The 19,129-nt window shown below is 41.2% G+C and overlaps 1 long non-coding RNA gene across 2 annotated transcripts; it reads left to right on the top strand.

The window, feature by feature from the left end:
* The first annotated feature begins 207 nt into the window (after positions 1-207).
* Positions 208-12,628, top strand: LOC137855267 (uncharacterized). 2 transcript variants are annotated; one of them, XR_011095657.1, is made up of 4 exons: positions 208-372; positions 1,101-1,240; positions 10,805-10,978; positions 12,166-12,628. It is a non-coding gene; the product is annotated as an uncharacterized lncRNA (long non-coding RNA). The 2 variants fall into 2 exon arrangements; XR_011095656.1 differs by lacking the exon at positions 208-372 and adding an exon at positions 558-759 and having other exon boundaries at positions 12,166-12,624.
* The last annotated feature ends 6,501 nt before the right edge of the window (positions 12,629-19,129 follow it).

The following is a 19,129-nucleotide window of genomic DNA, read 5'->3' as shown; positions in this document are numbered from 1 at the left end:
TGAGATCTCTGATATGTTGTTTATTTAAAGTGGTATTTTTGTAAGCACCATTAAGTCTTCTGCCATTCTTGTGCAGTGCAGAGTATTCTGTGGGCTGGAACTGTGTAATGGGAGGGAGAAGGGAGATAATTTTCCACTTACCATGTAGGGGTAGGCAACATATTTGAAATGGAGTTAGACTCTTTCTCCAAGTGATGGTATCTCTGGTTAAAATAGGTCAATCCTTTTACTAACCTAGGGCTCATTTGCTTTCAAGGTGTATGGAATTGTGACTTTATAGTGTTATTTTGTCTTTTAATTTTTCTCAGAAAAAATGACAAGTTGAAGAGAGGTGATTAGTCAGCAAGAGCTTCAGGCAACAACAGCATGCAGGTGAGAATGATTTTCTTTATTCAGAACCATCTACCAGTGGGGACATAGAATTTTAACTTCCTAGCAATGTTTCCTCAAGCACTTTTTCACAGTGCCTGCAGCTGAATTCATTCAAGGCACACATGTTGTGTTTCTGTATAAGGGAAACTATGTGAAGTAACAAGATGATTTAAGGGGCAGGGAAATAATGAATTTTCTAGTTCATTTTTCCTTTACAAACTGCAGCTGGATAATGCTCTGCCACCTCCCCATCCCCAGTATCTCCAACATACTGATTGTTTTGAAGACTGCAAACCTGACAAGTTTTTCATTATTCTTAGAGTGACTGTTCTTGTGTATCCTGGTCAGTCATGTTAGAGATTCTTAGCCTCCACCCAGAACAGTTAGGTGAGATGGTACTTCTTATGTGGTATCTGTAGCTTCAAATTGTATAGGCGACCAAGTGTCCTGTATCTTTATGGGGAATATTGCACAACTGCTTGGATTTATTCCCATTTCAGTCAGAGCAGTGACAAAGAGCAGTAGAACAGTTCAACTCTGCTACTAAATAAGCAACATCTTGGTTCTCACCAATAGCTATAATTTATGTAGTGTTAGGTGGATGGTTGGACTTGATGATCTTAAAGATCTTCTCCAGCCTAAATGATTCTATGATTCTATGATCCCTGCTTCTTTCTACCTCACTTTTCTTTTGGACATTCTTAAAGGGACCCATTCTCTTATAACAGCAGATCAAAGTATTTGTATAAATGGCTGTAAGATACATGATCTCCGTGAAGAAGCAGATGACTTGATGTGCTACCACCCAAAAACATCTCTGGGTTCTGGATTGCTTTCTTAGCCGTCAGCTCATTCAGCTTAAAGACAGGTGAGTGCTCACTAATTCTTATCTCATCTTTGTGATCTAGATAAATATTCTGAGGGAGAAAAGAAGTTTCTACCATCTTTGAAGCCACTAACACTGAACACAATGCTCCTTTCCAGAAATGAAAAGATTTGGTGGAAAGCTAAGTCTATGTGTTTGAGTCCCAATGGGCACAGCAAAACTATTCTCTTAACTGCCCAGTCAGGAACAGCAGCATAATAAAAAACAAAGCAACACAATAACAACACTCTGAGCTTCACCTTGTCTTGTAGGTGCAATTTCAGCATCTTGTTTCATTATCAACAGAGCAAAAGACTGAACTGTCAGCTCTGAACTGTTGGTGAATATCTGCTATAAAAATCTGGTGTCGAGGTGGAGTCGAGGGTTGATCCCAGTCAGCAGCTGAGCACCCACACAGCCACTCACGCCCCCCTACGTGTGGCAGGAGATAATACAAAGAGCAAAAGCAAGAAAATTTGTGGGTTGAGATAAAGACAGTTTTATAAGTGAAGGACAAAAACAAAAAACAAAGTAGTGCAAAGGCAATCGCTCATCACCTCCCACGAGCAGACTGATGCTTAGCCAGTCTCCAAGCAACAGCTCCAGTGACTACCTAGGGAAACACTGCACCCCATCCCCAGGTTTTATTGCTGAGTGTGACATTTTATGGTATGGAATATCCCTTTGGCCAGTTTGGGTCAGCTGTCCTGGCTTTGCCTTTCTTCCCTCCTCAATTCTTGCTCCACCAAGTCTACTTGCTGGAGGGGGGGTAGAGTAAAGAAAGATAGAAAGCCTTGATTCTGTACAAGCACTGTTCAGCAATAACCAAAAAGTTGGTGTCTTATCAGTGTTTCAGTCACAGATCCCAAACACAGTAGCATATGGGCTGCTCTGAAGACGGTTGACTCCATTTCAATCAGACCCAGTACAACAAAGCTGCTTGACATTAATGTATAGTGGATCTGAAACTGAGGGTACAGTTTCATAGCTGGCATAAAGATCTTGGTGTCTCAATGGCAGCTCTCAGTTCCTTCTCCTTTCCAGTCACATGTTCCCCACCTCCTCTCAAGTCAGCACTAGCAGTCATGCAGCGCTGCAAAACACGAGTTTTCAGCACGTCCTCAACAGGGAGGTGAAGCTGTTACGTAGGCATGAGCATGAGAATGTCTGGCTGGGGCCAAGGAAAATGACAGAAGTGACCTTTCTGGAATAGAGGTGTCAGTTTGTGACATAGCTGGGTGTGACATAGTTATACTGTGCTTGTACTTCAGCATTCTTATATACCCCTCATTAATCTCTTCCACCTCCACTCACTTCCTTCTGAATGACAGCTATCAGCATGTGGTCTGTAACTCCTACTTTAGCTTTAGAGCAACTAGGTTGAGAAAACTGTATATGGAAGAAAAGTATGCAATGGTTTGGTTCTCTGAAGATATGATTCATGAATCTCTCATTGACACTTAACTAGAAAAAGGACTTCATATTTAATGTATGCTACAGAACTGCATGTAAAAGCTGATCCTGTATTTCAATGTAATATGGATTGGGGAGATTTGTTTTTCACTTTGCATTTTTCCTTACTCCCTATCTACATAAGTCTTGAGAATATGATTTGTAGTGTACAATATTTTGCAACTTCTTTGTAATTATTTCTGAAGCACATACATGAGGAAGTGGAAAGGTTTCCATTGGAGATTTGCCTTCTGAAAAAATGAAATGGTGTTTTTGGAATATCGTTGCCACTAGATGGCAGGGCGCACTTTAGATAAAGGAACATCAAACAAGCTGTATTCAGCACTAATTTACTCTCAGTCTGGCAAATCTGTCATTAAGATTATCGAAAGTTTGGCTGGAGTGAATAGAGGGTGGAGTAGTGGATAGAACTGTAGTTATGTTATGACCCTTTGAGAGCACTGGCGTGCAGTTTTAAATTTTCACCAGTACAATAGATACCTTAATTGAATTCCACAGAGCTTGCCATAATAAGATAATAAAGACAAGCTGTGCTTTAGTTGCAATTAAACTGCAAGTCAGTGTTGGTGAATTTGTTAAAGAAATCTCTGCCTCTTGTACACGTGCCACACTTGCTGCGCCAAGTTCTGAAGTAGTCAGGCAGTCCTTGAAGTTAATTGCAGAGGAGACTGGCTCAAGTGATGTCCTTGGAATCTGGCTTAAAATAGTTTGGACTGGCAGTTTGCTGCAGGTGGCAGATCCAGGTAGCATCTAAAAGAGTTTAAGCATCTGATTATCACCCTTTCACATCAGTTTTGTCTTATTGTAACCCTATTAAATTCAACTGAATGAAATTTTTGTAATGATGCTGAGAAGCAGGATGCTTGTTTCAGCTGCAGTTGTTATAGTCTTCTGCGTACTGAGATGACAAAGTTATGTCTGTTTACTGATGCAAAATACATAGGTCCATCTGGACAAAATGGGTGTAATGCCCCTCTATTCTCACATGGAACATTACACATTGGCAAGTGGAAATGACTACACTAAGATCAGGTCTGTATCACTGAACCTGTGAGCTAATAAGAGTCTAAGGTAAAAGATGTACCAAACTGGACGCATCGTTTAAAAATCACAGAATCATAGAATGGTTTGGGTTGGAAGGGACGTTGGAGAACACCCAGTCCCAACCCCCTGCCATGGGCAGGGACACCACCCACCAGCCCAGGCTGCCCAAAGCCCCATCCAGCCTGGCCTTGAAAACCTCCAGGGGTGGGGCATCCACAGCTTCTCTGGGCAGCCTGTGCCAGCGCCTCACCGCTCTCTAGTAAAGAATTTATTCCTTATATCTAATTTAAATCTCCCCTCATTCAGTTTAAAGCCATTCCCCCTTGTCCTGTTGCTACACCCCCTGACCAAGAGTCCCTCTCCAGCTTTCCTGATGGCTCCCTTTACGTACTGGAAGGCGTCCCTGGAGCCTTCTCTTCTCCAGACTGAACAAAAACAGCTCCCTCATCAGCCTGTCCTCACAGGATAGGTGCTCCAGCCCTCAGAGTATCCTTGTACCCCTCCTCTGGACCCACTCCAGCAGGTCCATGTCCTTATGTCAGGCACCCAGAGCAGAATGCAGGGCTCCAGGTGGTGCCTCATGAGAGCAGAGCTGAGCGAGAAAATCCCCTCCCTTGCCCTGCTGCTTACACTTCTTTTGATGCAGCCCAGGATGCAGTTGGCTTTCTGGGCTGCAAGCACACATTGCTGTCTCTTGTTCCTTGAGCTGGCAGCCAACACCCCCAGGGCCCTCTCCTCAGGGCTGCTCTCAATCCGTTCTCTACCCAGCCTGTGTTTGTGCTTGGGATTGCCCTGACCCAAATGCAGGACTTTGCACTTGGCCTTGTTGAACCCAATGAGGTTTGCACAAGCCCACCTCTCAAGCCTGTCCAGGTCCCTCTGGATGGCTTCCCTTCCTCCAGAATGTGTGATGAGGAGTTAAGATTGAATTTATTTACTCTTTTTTATTTTATTTTTTATTTTTCTGGAATAGTTTTTATAATTAATTACAAAAAAAAAAAAAAAAAAAAAAAAAGATTAAAAATTCATTATTTTTTTTCAAAAATTTCCTGTAAAAGGAATGTGGTTGAAATTACTGGAAGTTTAAGTTCGATGGAACAAATGCTTTGTGAGCGTCTAAGAGGGGCATTGTTCAATAAATTACCTTATATAAAAGATTTTTTGGAGTGGGGTATGATGGGACACATTGTGCATTTTGTTATCACATTTTGAGAAGCAACTTACTTGCAGTATTTACCACTGGCTAAGCTTTGTAGCAAATAACACTGCTTAATTCAATTGGATCATGACACAGATCCTTGGACTTTAATAATGAAGTACAGGAAAATTGTGCCCAGCATTGCCAACACTAAGTTTGGGAATGATTTAAGTTTGTTTTCAGCTGGAGAGGGCATCTGCTTGCCTAGTCTGTCCTGCTAGGATATAGCTGCCTGCATTGCACGTGCTGTGCCTCATACACTTCTTGGTTTATACTTAGCTCTCTTATCTGCCTTACTCGCCTGCATGTAAAGGCAGATTTTAGAGTAGAGTGGTCAGATTTGAACTGGGCTTTAACATGTATTTTTCCAGGGTATCAGACATGAGGTATCTTGTGCTTCAGCAGAAGGCCCTGTATTTTTAGCATCCTTGTGGGCACGAGAGAGCAGCTGCAGCGTACAGATCCCAGCTGTGAGGAGAGCAAGCAGCCCTGGGCAGGGCTGGCAAAACTGCAGCTGGTTCACTGCTTCTTGCTGAGAGAGCTTGGTAAAACTGCCCAATGAAAATGAATTGAGGAGCTGCAGCTTTAGACCATGTAATGTAAAACTTCTGGTTTGTGCTAGCAAAACTATTTCCAAGTTAGTTATGACATTATTTATTTATTTATTATTATTATTTTCCCAAGGGAAAACATCCTGTGTGAATGGAAAGCTATTCTTTCTACATCATTACTTTTATTTATTTATTTATTTATTTATTTATTTATTTATGTATTTTGTAATAAAGGTTCTCTTTTTCTACCTGCACCATCAGAATGGCTTCCTTTTGCTGTGTTTGGTTCTAACTTCAGAAATGTGTCCTAACATCTCCAGCTGTTGTTCAGGGTTGGGAAACAGTAGCTCCCATACCCTCCAGGTACCAAACACTGCAGTTCTTGCATTGGGAAACTGCTTCTGAAATACGTCCTTTTCAGCAAGGAATAATCTTTTATTGTCTCTGGTAGCTTCTTGCCCAGCCTGGATTTTTCGCCCATGGTTTATAGGTGTGGCAGTGTTCCTAGGATCAGTCAAAGCAGTTCACACCCTCCATTGCAGGTAATGTCGACAGTCCTGAGGAAAAGGGCTGGGGTTTGCATTATCCTCCTTCACAGGTCTTACAGAGGTGATGGCTGGCTGCTGTCAGAGCAGTAGTGAGGAGATGGAGCTGAGGCCTTGTGTTTCCCATAATAACTGTACCATTTCCAGGGTGAGTCATCTATTGGCATTTGGTCAACTGACTGACCTCTTGGGGCAGGTGCTATGGAAGCCCAGGAGCTGAGAAATGCTTGCAGCAGCAGATCCTTACAATGTTATTGCAGATATCTGTTTTAACATGAAAGGACATTTAATAGTCACGCATGTTTTATTTTTTTTCCATTTTCATTTGCTCCCAGTTCCTGGCCTTTCCACTACCTGTTCAGCAGCAAGGGAGACTGCTGCTGTGGCATACAGACAGGTGGTGACAGCCTGCAGCATTTTAACCACTGCTTTGTTTAGACATCCTCTGAGTGGGACTGTTAGAGTACTACAGGAAACATATGCTAGCATTGAAATAGCTTTGCCTGATGCACAGAGTTGAGATCTGAGAGATCACTTTAGTAAGGGCAGAAAGATATTGGGCTAAAGGGGTAGCTTAAGATGCATGGCATGAGAGTTTATGAGATCTGGTTTCATTTCCTAGTGTTGTGTGACGGGACAATCTGTCCTGTCTGCAGCAGGCAGAAGTCAATGACTGTAAAATCCGTGAGTTTGTGAAGGACATAGGTACTAGGGGATAACAAAAGGTCATGTAACCATCTAGACATACTGAACATTCTGATTTCCATATCTAAGGGATGGATCAACATCATCTAAGATACAGAAGGGAAGGATACACAGGTCCAAAAAGTAGTGGACAAAAACCATATGTTGTGTTGTTAGCTCTTTGATAACACACATTTTTGACACAGTAAAGACTCAGTATATATGACACAGATCTGGTAGTCTTCAATTTACCCCAAAACACTGTGGTGTGTGCAAGCCCCCTCCCCAGACTCTGATGGGTTCTTAGCTGAATGTTAGACCTCTTTTCTATAGGGAAATAAAAGGGAGCCAGGCACACGTGGTGCTACCTTTCCTTTTTGTGCTGCTGTTACAAAATGAATTTTTCTTGTTTTGATAAATAGTAAAATTTATAAGAGAACTTGGGGCCAAATTTTAGAAGGCGATTAGCTGCCTTCCTGACATTGGGTGGAGGCCAGGCACTGAATAGTCTCTGGTGTGAGCCAGTGTCCATGGCAGTTTGTTGCCTACCAGCAGAGTCTGAATGGCAGGGGACAGAAGGAGCCAGGAGAGCTTGGTAGGGTTGTCCAGGTATTGGGTTAAGCCCTGTCTTGCTGCCTGTGCATCTTTCTAGTTGACACTGTACTTGTTCAGCATTCTAAACTTAGTTTTTACCTGTTAGGTTGCTTCTTCAGAAAAACTGCCTGCCAGGTGTAGACTGGTGATGTGCATCTGCTGAATCCCTTCGGAGTGACAAAGGGATTGAAAGGCCAAGTAGGCACCAACACTGCAGATGTGGTCACACAGGTACCTGTAGTGTTTGTGCCATGAGTGGTGGAAAAAGGGTAGGTTTTCTGGAGAAGACTGGAAACTGTGATTTATGCCGATAAAACAGTATTTTAGACTCTTCTTGAAGTTGGTTGTTAAATTCCCTTTTCATAATTATTTAAGTACTCACCCAGATTTTGTTGTTGTTGCTTACTTAAAAAATGCTAAAGAAGAGAATCCTTCTGATTCCTTTGCTCTTTGATTCAGTAATGTTGCTATCACAGGTAAGATACCTGGTGATTGCTTGTAAAATGCACAAAATTTGCTGAGGAGGAACCATGTTTTATAAGCAAATGCAGCATGTAGAGAATTAGTGCTCTGCCTGCCAGCAGAAACCAATTTCCAGAATTAGCTCCACATTTTTCACACAAATGTTTGCACATAGGAGCTGTACGGCCGTGTACCTCACAGCTGCCTGCTGTTTCTCAGCAATTGCATATACCTCTGCCTGGCCTTGTTCCCTGGACAGATCTGAGGTCACACTGCTGGAATAATCCCCTTAGTTTATCCTTCTGGCTATATTGTGCCCTGTTTGAAAATTCCTCCCACTTACTTCTCTGTACAATCAGATCAGTATATACATCTCTTGCTTCAAGTGCCCAGCACAGTTTTAGGCTTGCTTATCCCTCTGACCTGGTCTACTATCTTATTTGTCTTGCCATTTCTGCTTCTGCAGCATGCCCTTCCTCTCTGCTTGCTCTCTGTGCTTCTTCCCAATTGCCTTTGTGCAGAGATTGTGCTGTTTGCATCTTTTCTCTCTTCTGCTAATGACTTCTTAAAAACTTGCTGTTACGTTGGCAGCCAGGAGTGGTGTCTTTATAGGTGATTAAAAGACTCTTCTCTGAAGAAGTTGCTGGATTTCCCAATGTGCCTAGTCTTCCTCTCTGTCCCTTTGATTTAAGATGGGAGATGCTTTTATCTGAGGATCTTGGAGATGTTAAACGTATGATAAAATGGAAGTAACAATTTCCCAATCTGCATGTGCAAATGTAGGTACTGGTACGACAAACCACATGTGGCTTTTTGCAGGTGCTCCCTTTGCCAGGGTTCTGGGCTTCTTGCCAAAGCATTTTCTCTCAACCTCACTGTTAACCAGTCCCTTGCGTTTTGCATCAGCTTCTGTCTAAATAGGCTTAGCCCTCCAGTTAATAGATATCTTTTTCTCAAGTCCTGCCCATTGCACCTGCCTTTGAAAATGTGCCCTGGAGAACTCAGTGATTCATCTGTTGTGTGCTGTTGCTGTTTGATTAAATCATTGCTTAGTTTCAGGTGGCTGCATTTGCATGCTGGAGCACTTGATCCTCCTGTTTACTGCCTTTGTATATCTTGGAAATGTTTGTAAAGCTTGAGGGGGATGTTCAGAATGAAAAGTATAATATCAGTGTTTGGGATAACAAATGGTATAGGCCATACACACTCTGCATTCAATGCTTTTTCTGTTTCCACATCAGTGAGCACGAAGGATGTAATGTAGTCACAGCATGTTTCCAGAAATCCTGAGATCAGTAATGTAAAATAGGTCTTTGGAATTTTAATAATGGAAGAAATGTCAGTATGCAAAGTTGGTGCAGCGTTGTTCCTCCCTTCCCCCATTTTACTCCCTTAGATCACTCTGTATTTTCTGACTTTGCAGATACGACATAAGGTGGAGATGAGGCACCCTTCAGAACCCTGCGTTGATTCCCTCTGTTCCAACAGGATTCACCACCCCACAAAATAAATGTACACAGGCATACTTTAGAGCAGACCTTCAGGATCAGCTCCCAGCTCCCTGGTTATGCATGGGGAGCTTGGGGTGCTTCAACATTGCAATGACTTTGACATCTCCTTGGAGGGACTGTGGCACCCAGAGATCATTGGGTTCTTTCCAGAGAGCTGCTTTTCCCCAGCCAGGTTCAGGAAGGAGTTGTGTGCAATCAACAACACTACAGTCAAAACAGTCTGAAGGGCGTTTAGTACTACCAGAGATGAAAGGTGAAGCATTCAAGAAAGCGTGATTCTGACCCACCCTCCTGATTGAAATGACATTATTTATTTAGCTCATTAAATGGTACTGGTATTTTTCTCATAAAATTCATTTGTAGACGGTCGGGTATATGGCTGGTGTTTATGCAGTGCTTCCATGTGTATGAAGTCCCTCTTGGCAGTAGACTGTTGAATAGCTTTCTTGAGCAATGAACTTAGCCAAACCTTTTTTTTTTTTTTTTTTTTCCAGCATCCTCTACACGTGTCTTGATATGGAGAGCAGGTTGAGACATTCCTATGAAAGCAATGACATGAAATGCTCAATGCCACAGTGGCATGGTTCATTCCGTGTTAGTGAACTGCCTATCTGCCTCAGGCTGCCAGCCAACAACAAGTTGTCAGCCTCTCCATGTGAAATGAAGTAAGTAACTATTCAGAGCTATACTGAACCTATAGAGTTGAGAAATACCCTCAGTAACAAGGTGTGATAAGGTTGGGTTCAGTACCAAGAAAATCCTTACATATTTTCCTATCAATTTTTGTTTTCATTTGGTTACCAGAAGTAGTGAAGATTTTTCTCCCTCCTTTTACATTTCTTGGTCATTCCTTCTTTTACATCTTCTTGGTCAAACAAACAAACAAAAACATATATTTTTTTTTTTTCCATAAAACACATACATGGAACAATCAGAGCACCCATCTTTTGCTATGGAGACAGAAAAATAATATAAGCCAGAACCCAGAGAGAAGCCTTCCTAATCAGTGACTAGAAGGTTATTTATTTGCAGCTAAAGGTACTGGAGTGATCTGTGTGTGAATTTCTATCTGCCTCTGAGATTTACAAAAACGGAAAATGATATGGCTAGAAGTGGGGCCTCCCTTCAGTAGTTTTACTCTATGAGAGGACCAAATGGATAAGATCAATTTATTAGATTATTTTATTATTCTTTAGATCACTGCAATTCTTTAACGGCAGAACAATGTTACAATGTTCAAAAAGCTTAATTTTGCTTTTTGATCGGATAGTTGTTTTGCTACTCTCCTGCCTATCTGAAGATAGTCATATAGAATATCAAAAAAAAAAAAAACAAACATTTTCTTTCCCCCAGATACACGTATTTGCTATGAAAACACACACATGTATTAAGTGGTGTTCTTTTTCTTCCTCAGATCTCATGTGTTATTTTACATAGAATCTGTATGTGTGACTATGCACAGAGAAGCAATATAATAATAAACAGCAAAAATCTATCTGTTGCAGATCTACAAGTTGGCCAGTTTACCCAGCTTTGGTTCTCAGCAGAGTACCAAGCTGCCTGTGCCTTACATACAGCCTTTATTTCTTTCTGGGATGGCATCCCCTGGTGCTAATGATGGAGACAAGGATTTGGAGATAGCAACAACAAAAAAAAGGAGATTTCATTTAATTGATCATGTAAGTGAACAGATTTTGTTCATTGATCACATGTGCAAATAGTTAATCTTCAAATGATCTGTGCAATGTTAATGTTTATGTTTGACCCCCAATGTTGTTTAACAGTTACGGATTCCTGAGAATTTGTTCTTACTGGAACTCCCCAGCCAAGTTAGGTTTTCTATTCTTTGTGGGGAAAAAATGCTGCATGTTTACTTTGTTTATGCGTTAAGCTTCTGTAAATGCACGTGTCTAAATGAGAAGTGAATGTAGATAAGCAAAGTTGAAAGGCAGTAAAATAAATACTGTCAGCTGAGGGCAAACGAAAAAGCAGCTGTATCTGCCCTCCTCAGCACACTTCCTAAGACATAAAGCAGGGTAAACGAGTCATTTGCCAAGCTCCAAACCTGGGAGTCAGAAAACTCGAGCGAGCTGCTATGCAGTTACAGACACATGGCACTCTAACAGAACTTTTTCTTGAGTTACGTGAAATGGGAATGCATGATGATGAAACCAAAGCAACAAATAAATACTACCTTTTGTGAACCCTTTCACCGCCTTGCTGAGAAGAAAATATATCCCACCAAAAGTGAGCTGAGTTTTATCAGCTTTGCAAAATGATGAATGAATGCCTTGTTCTTTATTATTGCTTAAGTCATTCCTGTTTATGCCAGTATCTCAAGGATTATGTTTTGATTGTTCTGGAGAGGTGAAAACACTTTCTTGCTGATGAATAAACACCGCCACTTTTAAATATTTGTATGCAAAATGTCTTTAAAGCCATTATGAAATGCTTTCCAAAAGCACTAAGAAGCTGTTTCCCCGAAAAGACAGTTTTTCTCTACATTTTCTTTCATGCTAAACAGTCCAAATGAAAAGCCTTTCAGAGTTAACTAGTTTAAGCAATACCAGTGTTTTAGTGTAATGAATAACTTTTTATAGAGGACAATTGCACACAGTTCAATATGCTAGTATTTCTATTTCTGTGCCTCACCAATGCCAGGACTCTAGGGTAGAATTTCTTTCTTTGAGAATGCTGAGGCGATCAAAACCCTGATTAACCTCTGATATTCACGTGGTGCTCTTGATCTGGAGGACCGAAGCAGTAACAAAGAGTTAATGGCAGCCATATGCTCGGGGTATTGTGGGTACTGTTGACCCAAATGTGAACTCCGCCAGCCAGTGCTGCTAACTGCTGTTTGTTTCAGGTTTGGTGTGGAGATTACTGATGAAGAGTTTGAGCTGCTACTTGACAGAATCCCCCTTGATGAAGATGGAAATGTCACATACCCCCGGTTCATGGCCAGGTTTGATTCCTGGTATGCAGCATATGCATTTTATTCCTCATTTAGGAGTAGAATTATTTTTAATCTCAGAAGCTCACATTACATTTCCAAACTGATTCTCATTTCTTAAATATGCTCCTTTATGACGTATTTCTTGCATGCAGTATGCTGACTACATTTAAAATTAGCTGATGTTATGGGTATATACTGTTTATAACTTAGTTTCTTTTTAAATGTTTTGCATGTTTTAGAAGACTTCAAAGGTATGCAGCATACCTCCATGGCTTTCTGTAGGCTGGGAAATACGAAAGACTTCTAAATAAAAGCTAATTATTTAAAAAATAATAAAAAAGATATTAAATTTATTTAATACTGCTGTAATAACTTGAAGCATTTACAGACCCTATATGTAATCTGAAATACGTTTGAAATGGTAATATTTGTTAATAGAAGCTCTACTCAGCCTCCAAGGCCCAGATACACATTAGAGTTTAATTAAAATAAAGGAGCATTGGGATAGATAGAGGTAGTTTATCACTTTCTGAAATGAGAACTCTTTCTCCCAGACTGACATGCCAATAGTGGTGTAGAAGCCAGTGACGTTGCTGAGGTGAGTGCAAGTCTCTTGTAGAATCTGGGACTGGAGAAATGCATTCCACCCGTAAGTTATGGGGAAATAAATTCCAACACTTGCATGGACACATACATTTTAGCTTGCTTGAAGGGACTGTGAACGTTGCTTAGCTGGCAAGGGTATATCTAGTTTGCATACACACTTGAAGGGTAGATAGAGGTTTGAGTTTGCTGTACTGAAACCATGTGGGGTAGTCCCTGCACTTCAGATAACAATCCAATTCAATATTGCAAAGGTAATACAACTGCTTCTATCTTCCTGTCCCATTAATTGCTTTTCTACTTTCAATCTCCTCCTCTGTCCTTGTCTTCTTGCTTCAGGAAGCTTTGGGGTTAAATTCAGTTGTCCACGTGTTTAAACATAGGGCTGTCAGATATGACACAGGATTCATGAGATGAATATGCCCTTCTGGAATGGTGTCCCACAGGCAATCTCCAAGAGTGTCACAAATGACCTTTGAATGTCTTTGGGTGGGCTCCTGTTTCTTGCATACTTTTACTGCCAAGGCCTCCTCCCCAGTTCTTTCTTTTATAGTCCTCTGATTGGGTTGCAGCTATCTTGGATTTAGTTGTGCTTGAATTTCTATGAAGTGTCAGCTCCAGGAATATGCCTGGTTCTTCTGTGGTAAGGATGTAAATAGGGGACATAAAGATCACCTAGCAAACCTGACCAACCTTTCAGAAACCAAAAGGTTCAGAAATAAAAGATACAGAGAGGAACAAAACTGCACCTTTTTCCTCCTCTCACTGTGCATTCTGCTGCAATAACTCTCCTCCATGCTTCTTGTCTTTCTCACACAGACATTACTTCAGGTCCCATGTCAAAGTGCATTCCGAAATGAAGAGAAGCTGATGTCCCTAAAAGATGCATCTTAGCAGGAGTGTCTTACCTTTATGCATCAATTTGTAGGTTAAGATGTACCTGGAGACCACATTTATTTCAGTTTCTAATAGCTGTTTTCTTGGATTTGCTTACAGTTAAAGCAACATATTTTCCCCCCAAATGAGCTGCATTTAGCACAGGATGTACTGTCTGTCACTCTTCTTGAAGTATATCTGTAAGAATACGCATAGGAAGTATACCTGTAAGGATACGCACAGATACACATACCCCTCTAGGAGACCTATCACTGAACCCGTATTTCAATAGTAAGAAGCTGTGCTATGTAATACTCTTCAAACTGCCAGGAAGACCTCGGGAATTTTCTCTGGTAGTTAGCATGCAGGCTCGTGTCTGACATTCTTTTGGACCGGGAGCAAAACAGAACACGATGATTTGTAGAGACGTGTGGGAAGCCTAATTTTTACTAACCTAGCTCTGCCAACTTCAGGCGCTTTGCAATGCTGGGTGAGTTGGGAGCATGCACTGTGTGACATCTACCAGAGAACCACAGGACCAAAAACAACATACAGGGCTTTGCTGCTGAGTTTCAAAAGTCAGTTAAAACACTTGACCCAGCTACATTAAACAGTGAAGGAAGGAATCTACAGTAATCGACAGGTTAAAGACACTTGCTATAAATAGGAGTGCACTGGGTGGAAACCCTGGATGGGTAGCATAGATTTGCCACGGAAAGTGCAAAAAAAAGCTCATGGGATTATGAAGGCTCTTTTTCCACAGGTCAGCCAGGGACCTACAGACATGCGCAGCCACATATCTTCCCACAAAAAAATCATGGGACCTGAGAAGTTGAGCTGCCATCTGTTGCCATCTCTTGCCAGATCTCTTACAAAGAGATCTCCATTTTCCACAACCTCCACAGATCTGAATGGTTGACTTCACAAGTTGAGTTTTGTATGGATCAAGTCTTGTATAACTCCTGTACAATCAGATGCTACCAAAAATAGAATTAGATTAGACATGTGGCCACCAGCAACATCAAAGCTTCTTTACCAGAAGATCCCAACATACCAACATTGTCAGGCCGAAAGGTAGATGATATATATGAAAAAGAGGATGAATATTATAAGGAGGAGTGGTCTGTCTTGTTGCAGGTGAAAGAACTGTTAGATTAGAAACCCAGAATAAGATTGGTGTGAGGAGACAACTAGAGAGAATAAAACATGATTGTGCAGTGATGAAGTGCTTTCTCTGCAGACAATTTTTGAACTTATCAGTCTCTTTTCCAAGTCATCCTTCAGCGTGCCCTAAATCTAGCAATTTCAAAGATGATTATCATGTCTACACTTGTTGCTTAGAAATAATTACTATTTATACAGAAATCATTATACCTTCCATGGCACAATTCCATATTTGAAAATGATCCAAGCAAGTAATTATATATGCTTATTGGCAATATTGTTGCTCAAGTTGAGTGGGAGAGAGTGCATAGGCCCCACAGCATAACTTAGATAATAGGTTTGTATTTCCTTCATGGTGAGAACTGGGGACTGGTTTCACTTTCATCACCCACCCCCCCCAATGTCTTTTCACCTATAAAACCAGATGTTGCTTTCATGTTTTGTTCCAGATTCTCTCCTGTATATCATGGGTTGGCCCCAGCCAGCAGCCAAACTCCCACCAGCTGCTCGCTCATTTTGGAGCTTTCTTGCTTGTTTTCTCTTAGGGCAGGAAAAAGCTTGCTGCTTCATTCTTTTCATAGAATCACAGAATCACTATGGTTGGAAAAGACCTCCAAGATCATCTGGTTCAAGCATTGCCCTACTGCCAATGTCACCCACTAAACCATGTCCCTAAGCACCAGGTCATACCTGTTCATCTTTAAATAACTTCTGTGAAACAGGAAGTTAAAAGAAGCATTTAGGAAAATCTAAGTTAGATCATTAAAATTGCAATGAAGACGTTTCATTTACTGAAATAACATTTTAGTTGGGCATTCAGTTTTCTAAAATTTAAATGTATTATTTATCTTTGAATAAGGTGTCAGTTTGCTTGGAAAAGAACATTCTAAAAGATCCAAGTTTGGCTGAAGAATGGCTGTGCATTGGCTGGTGATGGCTTCCCCCTTCACACAGCCATCCATTTCCTTCATCCCTCCCTCGTTATCCAGTCAGTTAGGTCTGGTACAAGCCATAAAGATACAGAGTGAGCCCCAGGAGACTCAGCAACTGAACTATCCCATCTCATAGATATTAACGAGAGAAGAAAATTTGCACTGAGTGTAAGCGAAAGATAGTTTATGAGCCTGAAGGAATATAATCAATAAGGATTATGTGGAAGCCTTTGTCCTTAATCATGGATGGACTGTATGGAGGTTTGGTGAAGAATGGTAAAATATATCTTCCTTTGTTATAATGGCATTTTATACCAAAAGGAATGGTAAGTGGATTAATGAAGACACAAGTAATTAAGAATCTGCTATACATATATAAGTGAATAAGTGACAAAATTTATAAGGAAAGGTAATAGTTTATACATTAACATATACGTGCAATTTATATATTGGAGCATTAGAAAAGAATTAACTTGTGCTCAAAGTTGGTTTTGTTTTCTCTGACTGCATTGGTTGACCTAATCCAAGATATCCATAAACCATGCCACTGTTACCCTAATGCTGCAATACATGCACATCTGATACTAATCGTGCACACTGTAGACTTTATCAGCTATGCTATAGCAGTGTTTACTGCTCATAGACTCCAAGAGGAGGAAGATACACTGAAAAGCAAATATATCAGTAGCTAGCTTACTTTGAGGGTGACAGAGCACAGGAACAGGTTGCCCAGAAAGGCTGTGGAGTCTCCTTCTCTGAAGATATTCAACACCCCCCCCGGATGTGATCCTCTGCAACATGTTCTAGGTGACCTGCTTCTTGGCAGGGGGGTTGGACTGGATGATCTCCAGAGGTCCCTTCCAACCTCGGCCATTCTGTGATTCTTGGCTCCTACTGCCCAATCTGCAAGTTGTTGACTGCAGTGATAGCAGGCTGCTTGCATGCATGAGATGGAAGGAAGATGTTATGGCAGAATCAAGGCACTGGTTGCAATGTTCCTGCCTTTGACTTCTTTCCCTGCACAGTATATTCATAGGGGTATAGCCTGTGGTTCAGGTTTCTTGATTTACGTTTAAAAATGATACTTTTGATTCCTTGCCTCTTACAGTGGTGCTTTGTTGCTATTGTTGCCTTGTGAGTGGCACAGCTGGAACTGATTCTTTCAGTATTTGAAGGAAGATTTGTTCATTGCTCGTACAGTATGTGCAGTGATAAATTACGTACACCAATTATGTAGGATAGGGTTTGAGAAGTGCTCAGCATTGACGCTGATGACAGTAAAAACTGTGGTTAAACCCCTCCTAGCTATTATCTTTTCAAATCAAGCAGCTAAATAAGAAATTCTTTTGAAAATCTTACGTAATTTGCCTTAGCTTTTTTGTTGTTGTTGTTATTATTCACATACTATAAAAAGAGGAAATCAGAGTGCTAAAATACCATGTGAGCTATATCCAGCTGATTGCTTCATTAGTCACTCTGACATCAAGTTACTCTGGTGAAAAGCAGGAGCCAGATAGCTCTGCAGAATAGGATTTTTTTGCCTCGCAGATGAGCTTTTTAAAGGTTGTATGACGTTGTTTTGGTGATGCTGATTGAGAAGTTATAGCATCAACCATAAACCCCAGTGATTTGGGCATGGTTCAAACATACAAGGGAATTCTAATCTGTACTCCAGAGCATAGGCATGTTAGCTAAGCCCTGGTCGTTTGCTGTATCATTTGGCAAGTTCCATTGGTAGCTACAGCCTGTGCTAGATTTCAGAAACTGTTTGTGACAACAGGCAGGAATGATGAAGGATGAATGTCAGCCTTCAATGTCCTCCTACCTGAGAAGAAGTTAAGTGAGAGGTCAGCTACAAGTTAAAACACTCCCATCCTTCCAAAACCTCATGTGTTCTTGAATCTCTTACCCTCTAAAAATAACCCTCTTTTCTCCATTGTCTCCCCAAATCCAAACTAAATGTAGGAGGTGAGTGTACTGGTCTTCAGACTGCCAATCATCACACCTAGATTTCTCTTTCCTGCCCTGCTGTCAGGCACAACCCCCTGCTGCCATACCCAGTGGGTTGCTTTTTCCTTCTGCACTTTTGGCTGGGCCCATAGGTCAGACAGCTACAATACAGCTTCATTTTCTTTCTTGGTTTTCTAGCTTTAGGCTCCTTTTTTCCCCTCATTGCCTGCCAACAGGCTTGGAAAAATAAATAGCGTAATCAAAGTGTTAAGTTGAAAAAGGAAGAAGAAATGAAATACTTCTTTTTCAGATATGATTTAAATGCTGCAAAATTTTGATAGGGCAGAAAAAGTCTGGCAGAAAGCCAGACAGCAAGGAGGCTCTCATAATAAAAGGAGACAGAGCTAGAGGGAGAAAGAGAGGAAAATGCTGATGTGGAGAACAGAGAGGTAGGCAGAAAGACTGGGTGAATGAAATGGGTCAGAGCAACACTGTGTTACAGTCCAGGAAGAGTTCCTATTAGAGCCTGAAAGCTGAGACATTTGAGGATGAAGCTGGTATGCTTTGCTCTCAGTCTGAACAGCAGCTTGCTCAGTTAGCTCACACATGCCACATCCAGGTCCATCCCTAAGCTGCACAAGGCTTTCCATCAGTGCGAGAAGTGCAGCCAGGCAGCCTGTGCTCATCTAGGCTGTAATTGTCAGGAGATGGAGATTTAACCCTGAGGGATGGGCTTTAAGTATACCGCAGAGTCTGATGGCCAATTTACTACATGCTGCAAAAAGCTGTGCACATCCTTGTGAATATCAGATCTTGCAGTCTTGCTGCTCTTTGGTTAAGTAACTGTATTAGTGACCTGTTGGGTGAAGAGTAACAGTAGGGATCTGAGATGCTCTGTCAGTGAAGTGCCACAGGGCAGGAAACCATAAAGAAAAAGATTCAGTATCACATCCTGGTATCTTTTCTTTATTTTGTATTTTTGTTTGTTTGTTTGGTTAGTTTTTGTGTTTGTTTGTTTTTGTTTTTTTCCCCTCTGGCTCATTGCATTGATCTGAAGTTTATCTTTCCTTTTCCTTTGTTCTCTTTTCTGCTTCTTATTATTGCCTCACTTTATTATTCCCTCCTTTTCTATGCCTATGCTCTTTCCAATGTGTAAATGCTCTTTTTCCACTCTTTCTCATTTGCCTGCCTGTGAGCTGTCTTCTAGCAGATGGTAGATGCTTCACCTTTACCTGCTCCTCTCTTCTGTCTCCTTTATGGGATGTTAGCTCGTATCATGATGTCTCTCACAACCTTTCTCTCAAGGATCCTATGCCTCTTTGAGATCTCCCCTGAAGACTGCCTCTGCT

This window comes from Anas acuta, chromosome 4 (assembly GCF_963932015.1).
Source record: "Anas acuta chromosome 4, bAnaAcu1.1, whole genome shotgun sequence".
NCBI classification, from domain to species: Eukaryota; Metazoa; Chordata; class Aves; order Anseriformes; family Anatidae; genus Anas; species Anas acuta.
This window is presented reverse-complemented; position numbering and strand designations above follow the sequence as displayed.